The 25,500-nt window shown below is 33.8% G+C and overlaps 2 pseudogenes across 2 annotated transcripts; one reads left to right on the plus strand and one right to left on the minus strand.

Moving 5' to 3' along the window:
• Positions 1-17,662: 17,662 nt before the first annotated feature.
• Positions 17,663-21,716, plus strand: LOC148212817 (calcium-dependent protein kinase SK5-like; annotated as a pseudogene). Its single transcript, XR_015789311.1, has 7 exons — positions 17,663-18,256; positions 19,707-19,849; positions 19,968-20,121; positions 20,231-20,346; positions 20,588-20,755; positions 20,836-21,060; positions 21,298-21,716. The product of XR_015789311.1 is annotated as a calcium-dependent protein kinase SK5-like (transcript).
• Positions 21,631-23,319, minus strand: LOC148212818 (uncharacterized; annotated as a pseudogene). The gene is made up of 3 exons (XR_015789310.1): positions 23,079-23,319; positions 22,796-22,938; positions 21,631-21,982 (listed from the first exon to the last, which is right to left on the minus strand). The product of XR_015789310.1 is annotated as an uncharacterized LOC148212818 (transcript).
• Positions 23,320-25,500: the final 2,181 nt, after the last annotated feature.

A 25,500-nucleotide genomic window follows, 5' to 3' on the forward strand; every position in this document is an offset into this window, starting at 1 on the left:
TTCTCAAAATAATTAAACATGTCAATCTCTCTCCTCATTCATTTGCATTAATTAATTATTTTTTTTTTTTTTTTTTTTAATTATTTTTGATGTTGCATGCATCATCCCAAGCCAAAACACTCTCAATTCACTCACTCACTTTCAGTTAGACATTTGAGTGAGACATCTCATGCATGCTTCTTCTCTTTGGCTTTACTTTTTTCAAAATCCATCTGACTTGTAATTATTAGATACAGAGAGAGAAAGGGAGGATAAAATTTCTAGTAGAATTAGTAGTAAGAATATCACTCTTGTAGTTCTAGTAATAATGATGTACTATCATTTTGCTTTTTTGGTTAAAAGATTGTTTTGGTTGATGTGCTTTCGGTTTTTGGCGATTTCTCGACTTTTAAAATGTCCATTTTAGTATGTGTATTTTCAGTTTTGGTTTCAGAACATTCATTTTGGTCTCTGTATTTTAAAATATGATCATTTTAGTACTCGTTTGCAAAATTAATGCAAATTCTATACGCTATGGAAACCTTTTGATACGAAGTTATGACTACGTTTCAAGAAATATATTGAGTATAGTGTTATGTTGAAATTATAGTTGAAAAAATGAGATAAAAATAAAATGAATGGACCAAAACGATCACTTTTAAAAAGTACACGGATTAAAACAAATGTCTCAAAAGTATAGAAACTAAAATAGACAAAAATTGAAAGTGGATGAATCAAAATAGACATTTTGAAAGTCCTAGACCAATGAATAAAAATTTAAAGTATAGAGACCAAAACAATATTTTAACTAAAAATTTTCTAAGGAATGTTATATAATTGGATACGTTATGTAATGAGAAAATTTTCTAGTATTAAAATAGAATACGATTTTTAATTAAATTATAAGTTTGTCCTAAATTTACAAATTAAACGTGTCTAATACATCCTTATACTTTTAACATTGTGCCTAAACATAAAAAAAATGTCCAGTGTCTAATATAGCAGATCTCTCACCTCTTAGACATGTTTTAAAGTTCGGTAATATGTTGGACACAAATTATATTTTGTATCCTAATAAGTCTATGGCGTTTTAAAAATGTCTAATGGGTCGGTGGCTCATTATATTAGACACAAAATTATAAGCTCAGGGATCTACTATAAAATTTTTAATATTCGAAAATCTATTAGATCTATCATAAAAGTTTAGAGATTTATTAAACACTTTTTAAAATTCAGTCATCAAACATATATAAAATGTTTAAAAGTGCAGAGACAACTAAATTTACATTTAACAAAAAATTTCATTCTTCATATCAACTAAACGTTTGTCATATCAACAACAACAGTTAATAAGAATGATATATAGGATCCATGAAAGAAAATAATATACGAATTAGGTGTCATGTTATAATCTCCGTCACGAATACGCTTTCGTAATGGACAATTCAATAATGTTGTGAAAAAAAAAACGTCATGGAAACCTAAATTTGTAGTGATGTATAATCATAAAGCTTTGTTATGGTATGGTATGTTACCTCAGCTTCATTGGAGAGACCAAGCTTTATGACCAAGTACTTCTTCACCATGAACACTGTCACGTTCTCATCCCTAAACAGTTAAATCACCAAAAGTCCAAAAGGGAGAACAATCAGCCTTTGCCTTTTCCTTTTCCCACTGCATTCCTCATCATTAGATTTCATTTCAAATTAAAAAATAATAATAATAATATAATAACTTTTTTTTTTTCTTAAATGGTGTTTTAGTTTCTAACATATTTTAAGTAAAATGCACTAATTAAGTGTTAATTAATGGTTTGTCCCACTTACTTCACTCTTATGTAAGCCTTTGGTATCTGTGGCAGTGCTCCTCCTCCCTCCCTATAATCACATAACCAGTGAAGAAGAACACAACTATATTTAATAATCCATCATTAAAAACATTCAAAACCCTTCGATTCTATCAATTTTTTCTTTAAATTAAAGTCCACGATATCGAGCGGTTTCAATTTCATAGAAATGTTATATGTAAATTTATCAAGAAATATTATAAAAATGAAGGTCTTGCTTGATAACGATATCGTATTTTTGTTTTATGTTTTTAAAAACTATGCTATTGTTTCGTGATCATTTTCTTTTATAACAAAGACAAACCTAAAAAGAAAAATAGTCAAAAAAAGGGATTTAAGAGTGAATTAATATTTGGTTACATGTTCCTGATATTTCTATTGATATCGAATCCATGAAAATATGAAAAATGGTAAAAAAAATCAGGTTGTTCGAGGGTGTCACCTGTTGGCGAGGAGTGGAGTGCGAACCACAAACCCGAGGTGGGAGATGAAAGGGGAGGAGAGTGAGGAATGGGAAAGCGGCACATTTTTGAGTGGTAGCCATGGTGGAAGAATGGCAAAGCTTTGTCCTTGTGATGCATCAAATTCTTCCTTTTAGGAGACCCTATTTTTAACCTTAAATCCAAATTGCCCACTTCTTCAAATGGTGAGGAGTGAGGAGTTGCCAAATATTTTTCCTCTTTTTTTCTTCTTTTGTTGGGGCTGTGAATCCCAATCCCAAGTGTAGCCAATCTGAGTCATCTCCAAAAGGGGAAGCCATGGCAGGCCTTAGCTTTCTGCTATTCAAAATGGGAAAACATTCATAAGGTTTTTGGCTTGTTTGGGAATGGGATCATATGAAAAGTTCTCTCTCTTTTATATATATATAGAGGGGTAAAAACAACATACATTTGGAACTTTTTGAACAATAAGACCTGCACTCAAAAAATATAAAGACTTTCTACCTCTATCATATCATCGTAGTAACGTATAATTACAAAATGCGAGAGACTTATATTAGAATCCATATAAATGAATTAAATTTACCACACCTATCAGCTTAAGCTTTGGATTGAGTGGGTGGTTATTCATTCTTAAGATGGTATCAGAGCGGAGGGGTACTATGTTCGAACCCCTGCATTGTCGTTTCCTCTCCATGTTCTTTTCCAAGCCCACAAGTGAGGGGGATTAAAATCCATATAAATGAATTAAATTTACCACAATCCATCACTTAAACTTTAGATTGAGTGGTGGGTTTATTCTTCTTAAGAAGACTCAATTAGAACCCATATATTTAGAAATATTTTTTTTATTATTATCTAGGAGTCGACTGTCCTTTGATCTTTTTGCCCATATACCTGAGGGTATGCACACCGTCCCTATACTCATATATACGTAAGGCTTGATGGAGTTATGTTCCTATAATTTGAATCCAGACCTCAAGGATCCTTGAAATCTCAAGCCATCCAAACCTACCGGGACAATATTTCTAGAAATATGATCGACATTGACAATTATTTTGATGGACGTCAGTATTAAAACTTTGACGAAACCTTCAATGGAGAGAGAGAGGTGTTTCGCTCTTTACCAAAGCATACAACAATCATAAAAGCACTGTTAGCTTTTTGTTGGAGAGAGAGAGACAAGATAGAAACTATTTTGGTTTGAATTGGTTCACAGTCTTTGGTCTTTGGCATCTGAACTCAACAAACACACCAAACCAAAGCAACTCAAACACAAAACACTATTAGGATTTGGTTGTTAGTCTTCAACAGCCACACGCAAAACACCCAAACACACACACACACACAAACAAAACAAAAAAACATTAAAAAAAAAAAAACAAAACATTTGATTTGATTTTAATTTAATCCATAGGGTAGCGGCGAATCATTTGATTTAGTCTTTATCTTCTCTTGTGGCCTATGCTCTCCATTTTGTACGAAAACCACAGAGCAAGAGAAGAGAGAGATTCAACAGAGCAAAGCAATCCCCAATTTTAAGGAAAAAAGCAACACAAACGCATGCAACAAACGTGATTAACCAAACCCCTTCTTCTTCTATTAAATCTCAGATTTGTGTTCCATTTTTCAAACCCATTTTCCCTAATATGGAAGATTTTGTTTCACTGATTTATGGGATTAGATTGATTGTATTGTGTGGTTGTGAGTGTGAGAGAGACAGCTTCACACCTCACATTCTTCTTATTCTTTCTTTTTGTGTTTGTTCTAGAAAAAGAAGTGGAGTTAGTCATGCATCCATGTTAGCTCGTCGAGTACGACAATATGGACATTATCAATATTTACGAGGTTCCATCTCAAAACCAATTGAAAATAAAAAATTCAAGATCGTAGCTCTTTTGGTTTATTGATCTTGGTCGGATTCCATTTTTGTACCGGATGCTCGTTTGTTGAACTCTGATACTATATATATTCATGAAGTTCTATCTCAAAATCAATTGACAATGAGAGAAGTACATGTCTAGCTATCATAAATCTTTGTAAGGTCTTTTTTCTTTTCAATGTGGGATCCTTAACAAACAGGTGGTAAGGGAAGACCCGAGCAAAGATGGGAGGGGTTCTGGCATAAGGGTCTTGTTGAGCAGGCCAAATAGGCCGAGTTGACATTTACTCACACGTAGGGACAAGAAGGTGACTTCCTAGCAGCAAGGGCGCCAATTTGGTGTGGGGTCGTACTAATATTGGGTCGATTGGCATATAAATCATTAACATCGCTAGGAATTGAGATTAATTTCCTAGTCCTAGGGCGATAGAGAGCTAATAACCGATGTCACATGCTTGACCTACCACTATGGTAGGATGACCATCATTATGATTTCTCCTTAAATAAGAAAATTTGTCTCTACATGAGCTGAAACTTTTTCAACTCGACGCACCTAAAAGTTAACTCAAGCATCAATTCCCTTCTTTATGAGAAGTAACATTCGACTAGCAGCTCGAGGCGGCTTCCTAACCGAGCCACGTTCCTAATCAACAATTCGATTAAGATTTCCCAAATTATTGTACAACCTATTCATTAGTTGATCCAAGTTCTCAAGAAACTAAGAATATGGCCCAAAAAACATGCCCATAAAGAAAAGCCAAAAGTATTTCTCATGCATGCCATGGATTAATGTCTTCTCAAAAAAGTTACCTCAAAAAAATAATTTTACAAAACTTTCCACTTTTTCAGGATCGTTCAAAAACTCTCTCAAGAGTAAGAATTTAGGTGTCCCCAAACAAATTATTTAACCTAGTTCTAGAAGAGTAAATGGGTTATAAATTAAGAACACAATAGATTCGAAAAGTGAATCTACCAATCAACTTAGAATAACGTGTACATACTAGTGGCTACATCAAATCAATAGGACAATAGTTCATAAATTTTGTTTATAGCTAGAAAAGTTCGTGAAGATCAGAAATTTTGAAGCAAAAATTAGTCATTGCAAGTACATTAAAGAAGTGAAATTTTCATTTAAAGGAACTCAAGTTGTATGAGTTTAAATCCATGAGTCGCATATCAAGCTTTATTTAAGACTGTCAAAACTTCATTTAGCACTCATTCTTGGATTTGTTGCTATTTTTATTAATTTTTAGTTTCAAACCCATCATATATCTACTTTTTAGGTAAATGTTTAATTAATTGTGGGCTTAATTTAATTAAATTTTTTTAGGTTACAACCAAAGGCAAAACGAAGAAAGAAGAAATGAGGCAATTACCTCTCCCCTAATTGGTTGCAGTTTAAAAATCTATATAAAATACTTAAGATTTTGTAGCTCTCCTCTAATTTTTTCCCGCACGTGTAAATTTTCATAATTGAAATATTCTATATACATAAAGTTAATTCGTAAAAATTGTACTCTCTCTAATAAAATTTTTGACTCCGCCTCTGAGTCATTACGATCTTTTCATTTACCTTAGGGTTCAATTTAAAAGCTGTTTTAGCCAAAAATTTACCAAAGCATTAATGTCTTGAAAAACACTTGAAGATGATCCCAAAAATTTACCAAAGCATTAATGTCCTGAAAAACACTTGAAGATGTTCCTGCAAAACAACTACACTTCGAAACTTTGTCAAAAATTTGCGCACCTCCCTTTCACTTTCCATTCTTGGTATTTATTTGAAAGAGAGGTTAAGCACGGATTATCATGACTTAATGATGACGTGTCCCCTAGTCAAATTCGGCCTTCATCAAAAGTTATTTAGCTTTTGGCTCGCTTCCTTATAATTAGAGGCACTCGCACTCACCCCAGGGTCCGAATCCGAGAGACAATATCAATTTTGGTATATTAAGCACACCCGGAGGCTCGAACACAAGACCTCTTGATATATGGTATTAAGAGACCCTATGTTCTTGCCAATATTCTGCCTCTTGGGACTTGACCAACAAGGTAATCGACTTTCATCTACCATTGCTTTGGGTTTATTCACATATATTGGATATCTTTGAACCAAGGGATCGATAGCCCACAGTAGACTTTCTAGTAGTCGGATATGGTCGACTGGACCTTGTGGGGCCCTGGACCTAATCATGTCTTGGGTCTGGTCATGCCTTGGACTGAGTTATGCCCTAAATCTTGTCATGCCTTGGGCCATGGACCTGTGATGTAGCTCACCGGTCTAGTTTTGTCTTCCATAACAGTCGTGGTTTTAGGGTAATGAATCCAATTATATTATTCCAAAAAAAAAAAATCCATTACACCATATTTTTCAATTTAAAATCTAAATTTGTAAGTTTTCTTTAGTACAACAAAGTGGTAGTTGATGATGTTTTTCATAATTTGTAAACTAAAAATTTGTTGCTATATTATAAATAAAAAAATATTTTTGCTATCCATTAAAAACCATCTATTATCAGAAATACTAAAAAATGAGTAAAATTGCATAAAATTAACATAAAATTGCATAAATTAATTAATTAACATATTTACCATCTTTAGCATAAAATTGCATGTTGATGCTCAAATCGATGGGGTTCCCTTCCGAGATACTCAGAAATGAGTATCTAAAACTTCCATTGCTGAATACCCAAGCATAAAGAACAGTTATAAGCATGGTTAGACGGACTTTATCCCTAAGCATCAACAACAAACTACTAGAAAAAAGTAATCTAACCACAAATAAAGCCAAACACGCTACCTATACACCCTCCGAGTCATACAAGAGCAAACAAACTGATAAATGCGGCCAACAAAGATTAGTAAGATAAAATATTATAACAACTCTATTTAAACAACAACAAAAAACATTCTAGAAAGCCTATATTCACATATTACAGCAAGGGATCCCCCGAAAAGGGATTTTTAGTTCATGGGAAATGGGAAAAATACAATATGTAAAGAAACGAAAACAACTCATTTCATGAAAGAATGCTTTTAAACGCTTGAAACCTCCAGCTCAATGAAGAAACCAGCTGCTCTAACTTCCTACCGTCAGCTCTTCCTCAAAATAGATGTAGAATATTATGGGTTTCAGTTCTTTTTGGCTTTAGCATTGAATTTTGAGTAATTTTCTCTCTTGAGATCTATTCCTCATTGGGATTGATAATGAGACAACTCAATCATCTTATTGCTTTTATAGCTCCCCAAAAATTAGGGCAAAACTCGATAAAACGCATGTCGTACAGACTAAAAGGTTAGTATGAAAATGCACAAGAAAGATCCGTAAATTACAATATAATTGATTGAATTTCTTGTATACCATAAGCTAAACCAAGACAATTGTTAAATAGACATCTAAGAGAATAAATAAGGTAATTTTACACATATTGACCTTCATGATTCTCTGAATAAGGACATAATAGCAGGGGTAAAATGAAGGAAATATTCTAGATAACTAAGGAAGGTTTTGGCTGCGACAATTAAGGCAATAGTTGGCGATGAGGAGAATGATTTGAGGAAGATTATTCTCCAATGTATGGTCATATCTTCTACTGATATGGGCTGAGATTGAAAAAAAACAGCCCGTTAATGGTGGCAATAAATATTGCTGCTGATGTGGCTATTGCTTGGTGTTTTATATCTGCTGTGTTTCTTAACACAGACTTCAGTAGAAAATTTCAGGTAAAACTTGTTACTACACTGTCCAAGAATTTATGCAGCAAGCGATACTCCAATATGGGAAGCTCTAACATGAAAGCCTTAGCAATTCTCTTCTGCTTCATATAGCCTCTTTCAATACTTCGTGATTCTGTAAAATCAACTCAACAACAAAATGAGCTTAGACTTTTCCAAAATTACAAAGCAAGAAATTCATATTTGACTTTAATTTCTCACTTAATTTTCTCATTTTGGTGAGCTTTTATAGCTAGGATTCTCTCTTTACTTCTAAAATTATCCCAATATAATACCACTGTAACTTTCATTTGGAGAGTGATCAAAGTTATCACTAAGGTCCGTTTGATAACCATTTCGATTTTAGATTTTGGTTTTTAGTTTTTAAATTTTTAAAAATAAGGTTGTTTGATAATCAAATCAATTTTCTAATTTTTTGTTTTTCAAAAACTAATTTGTAATTCTATGTAAATTTCAAAAAAGAAAAATTAAAAAACATATCTCTGTTTTTTCAAAACTCTTTTTTTTTTTCAAATACTCAATTTCTCTTTTATTTCCTCATATTTTATTTATAAAAAATTTCTTTCTCATTCTAAAAATTTTTTATTTCTAAATTTCTCTCTACAAAATTTATTTTTCTCTCTCTAAAATTTTCGTATTTAGAATATCTGTTATTTATTTGTCTCTCTCCAAATTTTTCATCTCTATGTATTTTTTTTCTGTTAAATAAATTCTATCTACAAAATTATTCTGTTAAATAAATTCTATCTACAAAAATTTATTTCTCTCTAAAACTTTCTTACTTTGAATATTTATTATTTTTTTTCTCACTCCAAATTTTTTCATTATTTTATTTTATTTGTTAAATAAATTTCTCTCTACAAAATTTATTATCTCTCTCTCTAAAATTTTCTTACTTTGACTATTATTATTATTTCTCTTTCTCTCAAATTTTCATCTCTATGTATTTATTTTGTGCCTGCGCGACTAATTGAGAAAGTAATAGGACCTCGACCTTCCTAAACCATATCATTTATTTTTAGTCTCTAATTTTCGTACTTTGAATATTATTATTATTATCTCTCTCTAAATTTTTCATCTCTATATATTTATTTTTTTTCTTTTGCTAATAGATGAATAGACTTTCATTTCTCTCTCTAAAAATTTAATTTTTTTTTCGAATTTTTTTCTCTCTAAAATTTCGTCTTTTATAACTTTTCTTCTCTTTCTCTTCCTATTAATCTTTTTTTCATATTATTGTCTCGTTCAATTTTCTTTCACTGTGACTATTGTTTATCTCTGTATTTATTTTTTTCTAAAAATTATATTTTGAATCTTGTTTTTATCTCTAAATTTTTTTCCCTATAATTTTTCTTTTACGCAGAGTCAGGCCCCAAAAATAGAAATGCATGTCCCAACCTCGTTCCCGATTCCATTTTTAAAATAATTAAAAACAATTATAAAACAATAATTTTTCCTCGAGAACATCTCTCAAACCGAAGAACGAGTTAGAGACGGGAATTAAAAAATTTTCATGGCAGAAGAATGGAGGATACATCACACATCACTCGCACCCCATCATTGTCATCTCTACTATACATAAAATTTTTCTCTCTTATTTTCAATTTTCTAACTTTTTAAAAACAGAAAATTGTTACCAAACATATTTGATTTTCTGTTTTTCAAAACCAAAAAAAACAAAAATGGTTATAGACATTTTTGTTTTAAAAACAGAAAACCAAACCCCAAAAACAGAACTGGTTATCAAATGAGTCCTAAGTTATTTGTTTCTTGATTCTAAAGTACTTTTTAAGTCAGGTTAAAATGTCAATGTCGATAGCATTGTCGACGTCTCTGTTTTATGAAGATATCAATGAAAAATCGAAAAAAAAAATGTGGATGTCTATAGATATTTTTAGAAAAAATATTAAAAAAAACCATAACAAATATTTAAATTAATAAATAAAAAGTTATCAATTCTAATTTAAAATAATTTAAAAAACATAACAAAATATTTAAATTAATAAATAAAAATTTTATCAATTTCTAAATAAGTTAAAAATTATTAATATTAATGATATGTCCATACTAGTGATTTTATCTTGGTATTATTTATTTTATGATTTTTTTCTTTTCTTGTCTTGTAAATGTCGATTACTCCTTTATTTAATGTTAACTCATAATATTCATATGAATAGAAATATCGGCATGTAAGTTGTGGAATTTCAACCAGATTGGGAGGATGGAGGATGTTGATTTGAATGGGAAGCCTCAAATCAGATCTATTCGGCTTTCGTATGAGGTAGCTTTCCAGCCCATCTTTATATGCTCATTGATGAATAACCATGCTAATTTTGAATATCGGAAGATTATCCACCGGTAAGGAGGAGAGGAGAAAGGTGCTTGGGTCCTGAACCTAACCGAAAACGAGCCGGGGATAACAGAAAAAGAGGCTTAGGAAAGATTTGATCCGGCTCAGAGAGACGACTTGAGATCCCACAAGGAACAGGTATACTGGAAATCGCGACAATGAAATCTCGATACTCGATACTGCAAGACTACCAATTAGTTCATTTAGTCACTTGCTTGATCTTTTTCTATTCATTAGATCAATTTATATAAATAAAATAAAAAATAGATTTTGTCGTTATCGAAGACGAATTTTAGGATAATAAGTTTGGTATGAAAGAACTAGAGGAGGGGGAAATAATAAAGAAAAGTAAGAGCTCACTCTTATTATGGGGCCCACAATAAGAGGTTGCAAAATCTCACCTTTTGGAAATCTAAACAAGGGGAAGTGGGAGTATAGGTCACATGTCGAAAGAAATTTAATATTATATTTGTAAATGTGTCTTAGGTTTTCAAAAAAAAAAATAAAAAAATTCGTATAACCAAACATCATCATTAAAATTAAAAATAAAACATATTTTTTAATTAGTTAAAAATATATTTTCTAGATGTTATAATTAATGATTTTTTCCTTTTCCATTGGGCACAGCGACAAATGAAGTGGGGTTCGAATACACGAATACTTAATCGAATATCATGTCTTAACTCATTCAGCCATACACGAATACTTAATCGAATATTCTTCTTAACTCATTCAGCCCATACTCAAGTTGACATTTGAGGAATAATTATTGATTAGAAACTTTGATATTTTTTTTATAAATATGAACTAAACTTTTTTATGCAAATCTCTTAAATACATGTGCAAACCACTCTAGTTGCACGTATGGACAACCACAAAAGATCCGGCTGCTTTCTATTATTTAAAATTATGCTTATTTTCCTCTTACAAATAGCCCATTTTCAAAAGCAAAATAATTTTTAAAAATTTCTCATAGAGATTTTGGAAACGTTTTTCAAAAATTAATAAGAAGACAAATAATTCTATTTATAAGCTAATTTAAAAAAAATAATAGAAACTTAAAATATAAAATTAGTTATCAAACAAGACTGAAGTTTTTTTAGTACAACATGTGAGGATGGGGAACCGAACTCACAACTTTTTTGTTGGACATATATGTCAATTACCGCTAAACTATGCTCATTTTGTCCTAACAAGACTGAAGTTATCTCATAATTTTAGTGGAGTAAATGCTCATCTTTTTCTTCTTTCTTTTCTTTCTCTAATTGGTTCATAGGCCTAACCTACACTACTTTTACCATTATGGACATAAATATGTGTCCTCTCAAATTAGATTGATGGGAATTGGAGCCCTAAAATGACTAATGTGCCTCAATTACTTCGAGTTATGTTCAAGTTCTATAATTTAAATCGGTTTGATTTCATATTTCAATTAAATTGTCTTCGTATTCCAAGTGTGATTGAGTCATGTAGATCAATTTTCTTTATATTTTATTAGTTTAAATATGTTTTAAGTTAAGAACGAAAGAAAAAACCTATATATATATATATATATAAGGAAAAAAATCATAAACTTGACAATGTGTATCAACTTTTACTCTAGATTTTCAATTCCATCAAATTACACCTTAAATTTAGATAAGTCATCAATATTTATCTTAAACTTGAAAAAATGTTGCAACCTCTGGTAAATTTTTTCATTTCAAGAATTACTAAAACGTATTATAATAAATAAAAAATTACTAGCAATAAAATAAAATAAAGTATATTATTTTTTAAGGAGAAGATAATACAATAATACATTTGTAATTAGTTAGGAAGAAGAAGGTGGTACTAGTAATTGTTATAATATTTTATTTTTTCATAAAAAATTAGCAAAACAGTATGATATATATAAAAGCAAAAAATATAATATAATCTCATGGGGAAAAAATGCATGGAAGAGTGGGGGCAGAAATGTATGTTAAGTTGTTTTTTCATTAAATAAAGGTGCATGCATGTTTGATCCTATATGAAATGATGTATACAATATGGGATGTCTAAAAATGCCACCTTTTTGATTAATTGATTCTTTTTATATATGTGGAATATAATATATATACTATTGTATTGGTATGCTATGTCCCACTATCATCACTTAATTTTTCATATATTTATGTATTATAATTAGATCATGTGATGATGTGTGCCATATGCATCTCTCACTCCACCCACCACTCCCTCCACTGTTCTTTCTCTCTCTCTTTGTTTTTCACTAAATGAAGATTCACTAGTGTTGTTCGTCATCAACTTGAACATAGCCCCAACGAATATTAAAGTACTTATGTCGTATTAAGAATTCGGATTTGGCCCTAATCATCCCTACATTCTTCTACGACTTGTTTGCACCACCTTCTAGTTCTGAGCTACTTAGAAGAACGTAAACCATCCCTACAGACCAACATGAGTCATTCCAGCATGCTTTGTCCTCACTCACATGCTTCCTACGTTTGAGTTACCAAATTGAAGGTACATTTTAGTATAGGTAGTAACTATCAATTATTTTAAGCATTTTTTTACCATTCTTCCATGATCTCATGATCTCTCTCATTCGGATGTGGTATCGGTTCATTCATGTACCCCTCTTCTCTACACAGGCGTCACATGCCTATCAGCTTCCGCCTTCGTTCGTCCCCGAACACATCGTAATGAGAGAGGTTCCGCTATGATACCATTCTGTAACACCCTAGGCCCAGAATTGATTCTGAATCCTGGGCTTGGAGCGTTACAATTTTGGACTTTGTATTTTTTACTTTGGTTCATTTTATTTTCTATACTTTCAAGACATTATACTTATACTTTCAAATTTGTCCCTTTTAATCATTGTACTTTCAAAATTTATGTGTTTAGTCTTTGTACTTCTAAAAAGTAACCAATTTGATCTCTATTATAAAATTAACACAAATTTTATATACAATAGAAACTCTTAATACAAATTTATGACTACATTTCAAGAAATTTAGTGAGTGAAGTGCCGTGTTAAAATTATGATTGAAAGAAATGAGATAAAAATGAAAATGAACATGTCAAAATGGTGCCTTAAATCAAAATAAGCACTACTACTTCGGCTCTAAATCGTATTCTTGTTGGTTGCTTCCCAAGTTAACACAACCTCAACTCAGATGTACACTTGCTGGAACAAAGCTAAAAAATTTTGAGAAAAACATCATAAAACAAGAGGGAGTACTTTTTGTGAATCTTTTTTTTTTTTGAGAGACAGAGCAGAGTGGTATACAATAGCCGAGCAAACAAAAACTTTTGAAGAAAATAATTTACGAAATTAATGAATAACGTTAATAAACAAACTTCGACCTATTGCGCTTCTCGAGATCTCGACACACATGAGGAGGTCAAGCTTCGAGTTTGTATGTGGCGAGGATCTCTGCCACGGAGACATTTAAGGGCGTGAAGCGCTCGAACCGCTCTAGTTGGAAGCATTTCGCTTCCTGCCTCTGGAGCGAATTGCGATCGCCTGTTGGTACTGGAACGACGTCTCTTCGTCCTTGCGTTGTCTCGACCCTCCTTTCCCTCGAGGGGCTGGATCAGATTGGTCGGTCTTCTTGAGATTTGATGAGTTGTTGGCCTACATGAACTTTCTCGCTCACTCTATGGTGGCCTTGATGGTCTGCTGAGGCTTTTTTATCAAAGACCATCAGCTATTCATGTCTCACCCCTAAAGCGAAGGCTGAACAGGCGAGGAGATATCTGGTGGAGTGTTAAGTCTCCTATTGTGCCGCAAAATGAGCGATAAAGGTTTCACAGAGCTACTTCCAGGAAGAAATGGAGTGGGGCATGAGTTGCCAGTACCACTTCCTAGCCGAGCCTTGCAGCGTAATGTAGAATGTGCGACACTCATCGCGTCCGAATATGCATGAAAGTCCATGAGAGACTCTTAAGTTTCGACGTGGTCCATCGAGTCGGCCGACCCATTGTACTTGTCAAAACTAGGGAGCTTCCCTTTGGAAGAGATTAGTGTGGTTAAGATGGCTTGGGTTAAAGGCGGCTCTTCCGGCTCGTCGTCGTCAACAGAGGCCTTCCCTGGGCCTTCTTTAGGTCATTTTTGATCTCTTCTTTTAGCTCCTTCCTAAGTTGCTCGAATTGCAGCTACAACTCCTAATTATTGACCGACTCGATTTGGTCGGTCGTTCAACCTTCTTGACGGAGTACTTCTAATTTAGTACTTTTCGGAGATCTCTACTATTATGCGAGGAGAGGTGTGAACGGAGGTCGTCATTGGCTCGAGCTCGATCGTTTTCTCTCAAGATCAGTTTCGAGGGGTTCGGGCCTACCGACTTCTCTAGATCTAGGTCGATGACCTTTACCTTACCCCTCCTCGGATCACGTTGAACCTCGAGTACTGGTAGCTCGGGGAGCAGCACTCCCACCACTTGCAAGGCTTCCGTCAGGGCCGCACCTAAGCTCTCAGTATCCACCTCGTCCTGGGGGTCTATGGCCACCTCTATTTGGATCTGAGACTTGACCTCTGCGAGTCCACCCTAGTCTTCGGCTTTCTAGACTAGTGGCTTGTACACTCCAGGTCGTGCCTTTGGGTCCTTCGGATCGGGTGATCGTCCCCAGCCCTCAGCAGGCTTTCGATTGCTTGAGGTTTGGGAACCTTCTGCCATAGCTTATGGATGTAAAACGATCTGGCTATGACAGCATTCCCCACAGACAACGCCAACTGTTGATGCAAAAATGTGTCTAAGTCTCGGGATGCGACCTGTAAGGTCGGTGCTTGGTGTTCAGAGCGAGCTCTTTCTGAGGTATCTACAAGAACAAGTAGGATACTCCGATGCCCAAGTAGTTGGAATCCGAGCTTAGACAGATCAGCCTCAGACAAATTTTCATATATGTGTTGGTGGATGGATGGTGTTTTATAGTGGTCAAAGTAGTAGTTACCCGTCCCATCGGGGTATTTCCCTGCTCAGACTAGATCCATTCCATGGACTGTTGGACCATGGGTGTCCCCGATCCTTCATGCTTCGTGATGGGAGTTTCGCATGCCCTAATCTTTGTCTGGGTATTTGGCTCCGACCTGCCAGGTCGGGTTTGGTTGATATTACCGAATAGATCGGCCATTAGAAGTTTGCCTCCCAACACTATATGAGAGTGAATTATGGTTGTGCTCCTCAAGTATTTTGAGAGAGAACTTTTAAGCAGTATAATCTTACATTCAAAATAATAATAAATTTATTTATGCTCGGCTTCTGATTTCTTTAAAAGTATTTTTACATTACTCTTGAATATGTGTAATTGTACAAGAGATGCTTTTGGCATAGAAAAAGTGCTTTTGACACTCTCTGACATACTTTTTAGGGAATGATTAAAAACAATTTAATATTTAGTTCTACCATTTAAAATATTTTTGAACATCAAAACATTCTACCAGTACTTTATTACAAATTAATTTTAAGGTATTTTTAATTTTTTTACAAATTAAATTTAAGATTTTTTTTTTTACAAATTAATTTTAAGGTGATTTTTAATTTTTTTACAAATTAGGTTCAAGGTAATTTGAATTTTTTTTTTCAAAAGCCACTTTAATGTTAGTACTCTTGATTTAAAGAATGGAGTACTTTTTTACTATGGCAAATTTGTTTTTTCCATGCAAAGCACAAAATTTTAGACAAAGAAAAAAATAAATAAGTTTTAAATTTTTTTATTACAATTTATTTATAAACATTAAAAGAAGTAGAATTGGTTGGTTGTCTCTCAATTGTTGGATTCCATGTTCCTTCCGACACATGCTTTAAGCTTTAAGGAGAACGGAACAGCAAATACATATTTTTTTCCTTAAGAAGTCTTTTTCTTATTTTAAAAAGTTCAAACTTAAAATAATTACAAAAACAGTCAATAATATATTAGATGATGAGGTAAATTGATCCTAACAAAAAGTCATTTTTTGCCCAATTTTAATTAACCAGTCATAAAGCATCAACTAGATATTTATATTTTTTTACTTTCATTAAATTACAAATATGACTAAAAAATATATTTAGTTTCCTTCTCTCAGCTTTATTTTGTAACAATTTAATCTTTTTAGTTTAAAATTTTAAAGATTTAATTATAGAATTTAAGTTTTTATCTATTTACTTCTTATATTATTTAAAATTTGAAATGATTTAGTTCTTATTATGAAAATTTTCTATACTTTTATTGGAGTAATGATTTGGTTTAGTATACTTACAAAATCATAACCCTTGAATTTTAGTATTTAACTATTTAATTCTTATAGTTTAAATTTTTGTAATAATTTAGCCAGTAATGAAAATTTTCGTTAAGGTGTAATGGTGGGTTTAACGAGACAACCACCTTAATCCCAACAACCCATCATTTTTTTATTTATTACCTAAGAGTCGCGACCCTTTGGCCTTTTTACCCCTATATACACAACGCACGAAACCTAGGTGGTTATTACGTCAAATCCCACACATATACATATACATATATACACGCACAAGACCTAAGTGGTGTGTATATATATACAACTAGGTGGTTATTACATCAAATCCAATCACACTTTAATGAGATTGTGAATATAAAGAGTAAATCATTAAAATTTGGAATTAAAAGAGCTGAATTATTAGCTTCTATAGTTTGGACTAAATCGCTGAAAATTTTAACTAAATTATATCAAAGTTAAAAATTATTTAATATATTTTTAACTTTTTAGCCACTTAATAACAAAATATATATTGTTTTATTACAACATACCATTTTGGATATAGATTCACACCCTATACTTTAAAGAAATGTCTTACTTGCAAACATTTCTATAATTTTTATTATTATTATTATTATTAGGAAAAAGGGACATGGGCAGCTCAGCTTGAGTCTATGACAAATTCCCTTTGAGTTAAAAAAATCCAATCCAACCAAGTTGAATTATATATAGTGAGTGAGAGGAGGAGCCTGCTTGTTTTGACTTTTGACCATTCAAAACAGTGTCAATTTGTGTTTTTTTCCTTCTTTTTCTGTAATATCATACATTGACTTGTTCAAAACCATAGTCTTGATTATTCACTGTAATGGCCATCAAAATTCTTGGGTTTGCCCAAAATTCAAAAGTTCTTATTATTTCACATGGATCTGAGCTGATCTCCAAAACCCATGTACTGTTTTTGTAGCCATTTGGGTTTGGCTAACTTTATCATTCAATCAGCACTACAATCCAATCAATACCCACATGACAAAATTGCATTCACGGAGAGAAAAGAAGAGAAATAAAGCAAATGAACTTGCATTTGCATATGCATACACAGAATCTTAGGCCAAAGTTCTGTCCCTCTCTTGATCCATATTAATTTCCACAAGTGGGAAAGAAGGAAAATTGAGAGAGAGTTTTGTTTTGCCCTGGTCCAGGAATCTGCTTTCTCTTTTTATTTTGATTTGATTTTGGGTCCCTCCCCCTTCAAACGCGGCCGCCATTGATGAGTAAATCAAGCTCTGCAACTGCAGCTCCACCCCCATCGGCGAAACCCACATGGGTCCTCCTTATCGGACCCAACCCCTCACCGATTTCTACACCCTCGGCAAGAAGCTGGGGCAGGGCCAATTTGGCACCACTTTTCTGTGCACAGAGAACCGAAGCGGCTACAAATTCGCCTGCAAGACCATCCCCAAGCGGAAGCTTGTGTGCAAAGAGGACTATGAGGATGTTTGGAGGAGAGATTCAGATAATGCACCATCTGTCTGAGCACCCCAATATTGTGAGAATCAAGGGCACCTACGAGGACGCCATATCTGTGCACTTGGTGATGGAGCTGTGTGAAGGGGGGGAGCTTTTTGATAGGATCGTTCAGAAGGGGCATTACAGTGAGCGAGAGGCGGCCAAGCTTATTGGGGTTATTGTGAGTGTTTGGAGTCTTGTCATTCGCTTGGAGTCATGCATAGGGACCTTAAACCTGAGAATTTTCTCTTCCAAAGTGTGGAGGAGGATGCTGCTCTTAAGGCCACTGATTTTGGCCTCTCTGTCTTCTACAAGCCAGGTTGTCCTTTTGGGGGGTTCCTTCCCCTTTCTTGTGCTGATTTCTTTCCTTGCCTTACTCCATTTTGGCATTTTGATCAATTTGTTTCTCTGGCTTTTGGATGTCTGTTGGTGTTTGAATCCATAGTATGAAATTTTGTTGTGGTGGTGATGTTGATTTGAAAGTTTTTTTTTCCTTTTAAGAATGATGAGTTGGAGCTTTGCTCCCCTGTACCCAGGGGATATCCACATCCGTCCGAAGGCATAGAACCAAGAGATATCAAGGGTTTTGGTATTAACCTCACTAGAGATTCGAACTTGAAACTTCTAAGTCGGATCATGAAAGTTTGAAACACTTAAAGGGTCAAGATAAATTAAATCGGCATGCTAAGTGGTTAACGTATATTGAAATGTTCCCTTATCTGATTAAGTATAAAAAGGGTAAGGAGAATGTAGTAGCCGATGCTCTATCTTGGAGGTATGCGCTAATTTCTACTTTAGAGACACAAAACTCCTTGGATTTGAGCACCTTAAACCATTGTATGTAATGACCCTTTCTTTAGGCCAGTCAGTATGATCAAGAGACCAAGCCCTTGCTGACTGGGTTGGCCCTTGGGCTCATGTTCCCTTACCTTACTCCATTTTGATCAATCTGTTTCTCTGCCTTTCTGAATCCATGGTATTGAAATTTTGTTTGTGGTGATCATGTGGATGTTTGAAGAATCCAATGTTTGGGTCAAATTTTGTTTGTGCCCATTTGATGTGTTGATTTGGAAGTTTTGAGACCTGGTTTTGGCATTTTGGGGTTTTGGAAACTGATTCTTTTGATGACTGTATTGAATCTTGTATATGGGATTTGGGTGTTGTGGTTGATCTGTTGTGGACTGGCCCTCTTTTCATCTTTTTGTCTACAAAAAATCAGTGGACATTGCCAAGACACAGAGGTCTCTTCTTCCTGCTTCTAAGTTGTCTTGTTTTGTTATGCACAGGTTTGCTGTTTTGCTTCTGAAATCTTCTGTTTAGAATTTGATTTGTTTGTTCCTGAAAGGCTGCTAGATTTGTGTCAAAATAAAGAAGAATTACATTATCTCATTGAGATTCTGTTATCGTTCGGAATTACACCGGATTGGTCTTTGGCATTGAATAAGCAGAGGCTGCATACAAACAAATAGGATTAACCCTGAAAAGTTAAAGGACTAAAAGTAAATCGATTGGTAGTCGTTATAATAATGTGGACTATCATTTGGCATTACGCTGGATTGGTCTCTAACGTTGGATCTCGATTGGTTAATTTCTTCGCGATCAATTGAATGAATGGAAATTTTCGCGGTTCCTATCCATGGGACGACCAATAGAGTCACTAAAGTAACAATCAAGACTCCTTATTGAATCAAGTTCACAGTTGGTTATCGTCCCTTTACATTCTTTAGAACTTCTTGTGATCTTCTAACATTACTTAAAATGTTTTATAGGGGAAACTTTTTCTGACGTTGTCGGTAGTCCATACTACGTTGCACCAGATGTGCTACGCAAGCATTATGGACCCCGAAGCCGATGTTTGGAGTGCAGGAGTTATCTTATATATCCTACTAAGTGGGGGCCTCCTTTTGGGCAGGTAGCTACTAGAACTCCATAGGTTTATGAATAAATGACATTTCCAGGAAAGCTTCCGAAAATTATCACTTTCAATAGAGTTTCATTACCGATGATCTTCTCCATCCTTTGTACTACAGAAAACTGAAATAGGGATCTTCCGACAGATATTACAAGGACGACTAGATTTTGAATCAGAGCCGTGGCCTGGCATCTCAGGGAGTGCAAAGGATCTTATACGAAAAATGCTTGACCGGAATCCGAAGAGAAGGCTAACTGCTCATGAAGTCCTCTGTAAGTTTCTGTTCCTAGCACTGAGCAATATGACTGACTAATCAGGCTGATATGCTGTATATTGTTATTGTTCTAAGGCTTACATGATTCCAATTCCTCTCTGTATCAGGTCATCCATGGATTGTAGACGACAAAGTTGCCCCGGACAAACCTCTCGACTCGGCGGTATTGTCGCGCCTGAAGCAGTTCTCTGCCATGAATAAACTGAAAAAAATGGCTCTAAGAGTAAGTTTCTCTTGAAATTATTGTAGTCCCAATTGTTAAGGTAGAAGACTACTGAAGGAATATTTGAAAAGCATACTATGCGATGTACGTTGTGTTTCTCTTGTCAAATGTACTGGATTTTAAAGCAATTAGTTACAGCCTCGTCAAGAATGTTAATATCTTGGTAATGGCTGTTAATATCTGCAACTGCAAGCGAAAAGATTGCCTGTTATGGTTTCTGAAATCTAACGACTGATTGTAGGTAATTGCTGAAAGGCTTTCTGAAGAAGAAATTGGGGGTTTGAAAGAGTTGTTCAAGATGATAGACACAGATAACAGCGGGACGATAACTTTTGACGAACTAAAGGAAGGATTAAAACGTGTAGGCTCCGAACTTATGGAGTCCGAGATCAAGGATCTAATGGATGCAGTAAGAATTGAGCTTTCTTCTATTTATATATGTTTACTTTAGTTCTTCCGTGTTGTCGTTCAAGCTGGTGATGTTGGCAGGCAGACATCGACAACAGTGGAAAACTATCGACTATGGTGAATCCTCGCTGCTACAATTCATTTGAACAAGTTGGAGCGAGAAGAGAATTTGTTATCGGCCTTCTCATATTTTGATAAAGATGGTAGTGGTTTCATAACTATCGACGAGCTTCAACTAGCCTGCAAAGAGTTGGCTTGAGTGATCTGCATCTAGACGACATGATCAGTGAAATCGACGAAGACAACGTAAGTTTTTCGTACACCTTACTCATTTTTCTTCGGCATACCTGCATTTGACCATATGTTTTCAACTTCCAATCAACAAGTTAAGATCGATGATTCCCAAATTTCGATGCATTTGCATTATTTGGTTGTTGAAGTTTGTCGTTCTTGCTTTCCCTCCCCTGTATCTGTCCTAATTCATTAACTCTCTTTTTCTCTGCACTGATGAAACTTCTTTGATTCTGTTCGGGTATTCTGCAGGATGGGCGTATAGATTATAGCATAGCGAATTCGCAGCGATGATGAGAAAAGGCAACGGAGGAGTTGGAAGGAGGACGATGAGAGGGCCAATGAGTTTAGGCGATGCTCTCGGCCTATCGACAAGTGCTAATAACAATCTATTGATAATCCTACCTGAGATGCTTAAACATTTTACTTGTCTGTAACTTGGAATTTTCCAACAAGAGCTGTGATCTTATTTATGGTTCCATAAACTTATCAACAAAAGAAAAAATATCCCTTGCTGGAAATTCTCCTTTGAGCAACAGAAATTCAAATGGAAGATATCAGATCATAACAGCTAATGCAACAGAGTGTAAAAGATAATTGTCATTATATTTCTTAGTTGAAGCTACAAAATGTAATATATCGAAAAATAGTCAGGAGTAGAGCTACGTTTATTCAGTGCTATATCACAATTCATTCATTTTCAGACATGATTCACGAAACGTGGCATGGGACATCTGTCGGAGGCAAGAATCTAACATCCGAGCGAGAGGGTCGAAAGAGTTGTTCGTAATTACTACAACTTGCTGGAGATGGCAAGGTACTTGGTGTGGCGACCCTGAGCAACAATTTTACCATTGCTTTTCTTCCTCAATTCAACATTGACCACTGCAATGGTCTTTCCCATTCGCAAAACCTTGCTCTCGATCTCGATCTGCTCCTGAAATGAAAGACAGAAGTAGCATACAAACTAAATCACTATATTTTTCTTCTGTATATAAAGAAACTATAGCTTTAATTAGAACAGCACAGGGAAAACAAAAAATTATAGTCCGATTAAGAATCCAAGAATTAGAAGTCCTATAATAATGGTCTCTTATTCTTTCATGGATTAGATATATGTTGCTGATTAAGAATCCAAGAACATGATTCTTTAAATCTATGGAATTCTTTAGCTGTTTATCATCTTGAACTTCAGACAACTCTGATAATAGCACTACTGCGAGCATGTTCTCTTTCACATGGAGTGTCTTGATTCAGTGAATTATTCGAGACCACTCTTAAGAAAGCTTACAATGACAAAGTTGATACTTTAACATAATATCCAAATGTCCAAATATTTTCTATTCATTCAACAGAACCAAACTAACATAGTCCAAGTCTTATTTAACTGAATCCACACATACGTTCCGCGTAAATTTCTCATGAACAGCCAAATCCAATCTTCATCATACCCAAATAACTCACATTTTTCGATTATTTGCCACAAAATCCATGAAAAACCCAGATGTTTCCCCCTTCCAGTGACAGTGAGTGGAAAAGGGATTTTTACACTATTTAAATTACTAGAAAAATTTATGTGCCGTTGATTATATCATAGGGCAGGCATCTTATCTTATCTATTGACAAAACTGGACCAGTACTTTCAATTTTCTTGTCCGATATTAGGTTTAAACAAAATTCGGGACTCGAATCGATCAATATGCAGGAAAATTGAAAGCCAGAAGAAGAAGAAGGGGGAAATGGAACACACATCGAGATAAGCGGCATCCATGTACGAAACATTATTTCGACGGAGACTCCGGTGGTGGAAACGCCGAAAGTCTTTATCGCTGCGGAACCAATACAATCCACAAGCGCCGCCGTGGCTCCCCCGTGCAAGGAATTATTCTCGTTCTTGAACACACAGAAACCTCAATTAAAAAACAGGAATAGCGAATCGAACGGGTTGCAGAAAATCTCATCAGCAAGTGGTTGATCCACGATCGCGGAAACGAAAAGGAAGTAGAAATTAGAGAGAAGGAAGAAGAGCATACGAGCAATCGAGCGGTACTTTGAGAGAGCAAACGACGCGACCAGGCTCGATGAGATCAACGCGGAGACCAGTCATGACGAACTGTTCGTAGAATCGGAGGGGAAGGTCATCAATGGCGGACGCAAGGTTCCGATCATCGCCATCGTCGTGCTTCTCCAGGTACCTCTTCGTCTTCTCCATTATCTCTGTAATTAGGTTCTCTCAATCTTCCAATGTTTATTATAAAGAAATGGCCAATTCTACACGTGTATTTAATACTCCCACTTAAATATACTAGTTTATTTTCATGCCCGTAAAATTATTTTCGTCCCCGTACTCTCAATTTTGGTTTATTCAATCTCGGTAGGTTAGAATATTCATTTTAGTTGTTGTATTTTCAAATTTAATATTTTAGTACTTGTAATTTGATATTTATATTTTAAAGTGACTATTTTCATCCCTTGATTTTAATTTTTAAACTCATCACAATTCTTTCATTTCCATTTTTATCTCATTTATTTCAATATAATTTTAACATAACACTTCATTCACTAAATTTCTTAAACTAGTCATAAGTTTGTATTAAGGAACTATATTTTTATATAAAATTAGTATTATAATTTTGTAAATAGGGACCTAATTGGTCATTTCAAAAGTATAGAAACTAGAACGGATGTAGCTAAATAAACAAAAGTTGAAATTACAAAAACCAAATGAATTTTTTGAAATTACTGGACCAAAGTGAACCAAAGCTAAAAATATGTAGACCAAAATAGTATTTTAAATTTATTTTTTAAACTTAATTTGGGTAAAATACATTTTTTGTCTTTTAAGTTTGGACTTGGTTTCTATTTGTCCCTGAGTTTTAAAAAACCATCAATTTTGATCCTTGAGATTTAGACTTAGTTTCTATTTTATATTTTAATTTTAAAAAAGTGACATGTTTGGTCTTTGAAGTTTAAATCTATGTTTTTAATTGGTCCATGAGGTTTGAGTTTGGTTCTAATGGTCTCTAAGTTGAGTGATTGTTAGTTGACCTAATGAAATGGTGACGTAGCAATTAACCTAGACAACAAGAATCTCTCAAATGACTCAATAAGAACGTCAATAAATCTGGTTTGGCTACCGAAAAACTTGTTGATTTCATTGTAAATTAGAACCTAATCAATTTGAATGTTAAACTATAGATGAACGAGAGAGAAAGAGTCGTATTGCTGGTTGACTAGTGGAATAAATGAACGAGAAGATAGGGAGGGAGAAAAGGAGGGAAAATATCAATTAGGGAAAAGAGAATAATAAAATGATAAAATTTATCGACTCGTTTAAAAAAAAAAAAACATAAAAACATGTCAACTAACGATCAACATATGTTAGCTACTATATAATCATTTTGTTGGGGTCAATTCAACTTAAAAGACTAACTGAAAATCATATCTAAACTTGAATGATCAATTAAAAACTAAATTCAAACTCAATGACTAAACGTATCACTTTTAAATTTTAAGAACCAAATTGAAACTAAATTAAATCTCAGACATAAAAAAAAAAAAAAAGAGATGGTTTTTAAACTCAAGATTAAACACATTCCAAGTTCAAACCTCACGACTAGAATTTCCATGATTTATTTAAAATAATATTTACATAACAAAGAAGAAGAAAATTAAATGTTATGAATCAGCTTTCCATCAAACTTCATTAAAGATGTGTTCTTTTTTTTTTTAGTTATAGCTTAGACAATTAGACAAGTGTTGGTCTTAAAATTATTTAGTTATTTAGTTGATTATTTTATTTATTTATTTATTATCAAAATAAATTAGAATTAATATACTTATTGTCACTTAGGTTCCTTTTGTTGGTTGGTCATCGATAATCTTATCATTTAAGTCGTAAGGAGATTAATTTGGAATGGAATTTTGTGTCTTTTGAGCCGTTTATTGAAACCAGCCAAGAACACTTGAAATCCTTACAATAACTGTTCTAGGTTGCAAGCTTGGAACATTCAAGTTGGGTTTAATGTTCATGGAAATATAGATAAAATGTCGATGTCGATGGATATTTCTATAAAAGTTAGAAAAATTAAAAAATCGTAAAAAATATTTTAAATTAACAAATAAACATTTTCCTAATTTAAATTATTTAAAATAATTAATATTAATATTATGTATATATCAGTGAAATTGTGTTGATATTTTCATATTTTGTCAATTTTCTTGTACTACGATGGAAATATCGATTTATCCCTTATGTCGATGTCGAAACCCATGAAAACATGGATATGTCGATGGAGATGTCTAACATGTCGATGGATATTGAGCTGGATATATGGAAAAGAGTTACTAATTCCAATTCGCTAAAATTTCATATCATTTAAAATTTCTATAAATAGATAGACAATAAATATAACTCAAGTTTATTAGTGAAATAAGTGCGGAGGAAAGCTCTTT

This window comes from Momordica charantia (genome assembly GCF_013281855.1).
Source record: "Momordica charantia cultivar OHB3-1 chromosome 2 unlocalized genomic scaffold, Mcharantia_2.0 BLBB01000002.1, whole genome shotgun sequence".
Classification (NCBI taxonomy): Eukaryota; Viridiplantae; Streptophyta; class Magnoliopsida; order Cucurbitales; family Cucurbitaceae; genus Momordica; species Momordica charantia.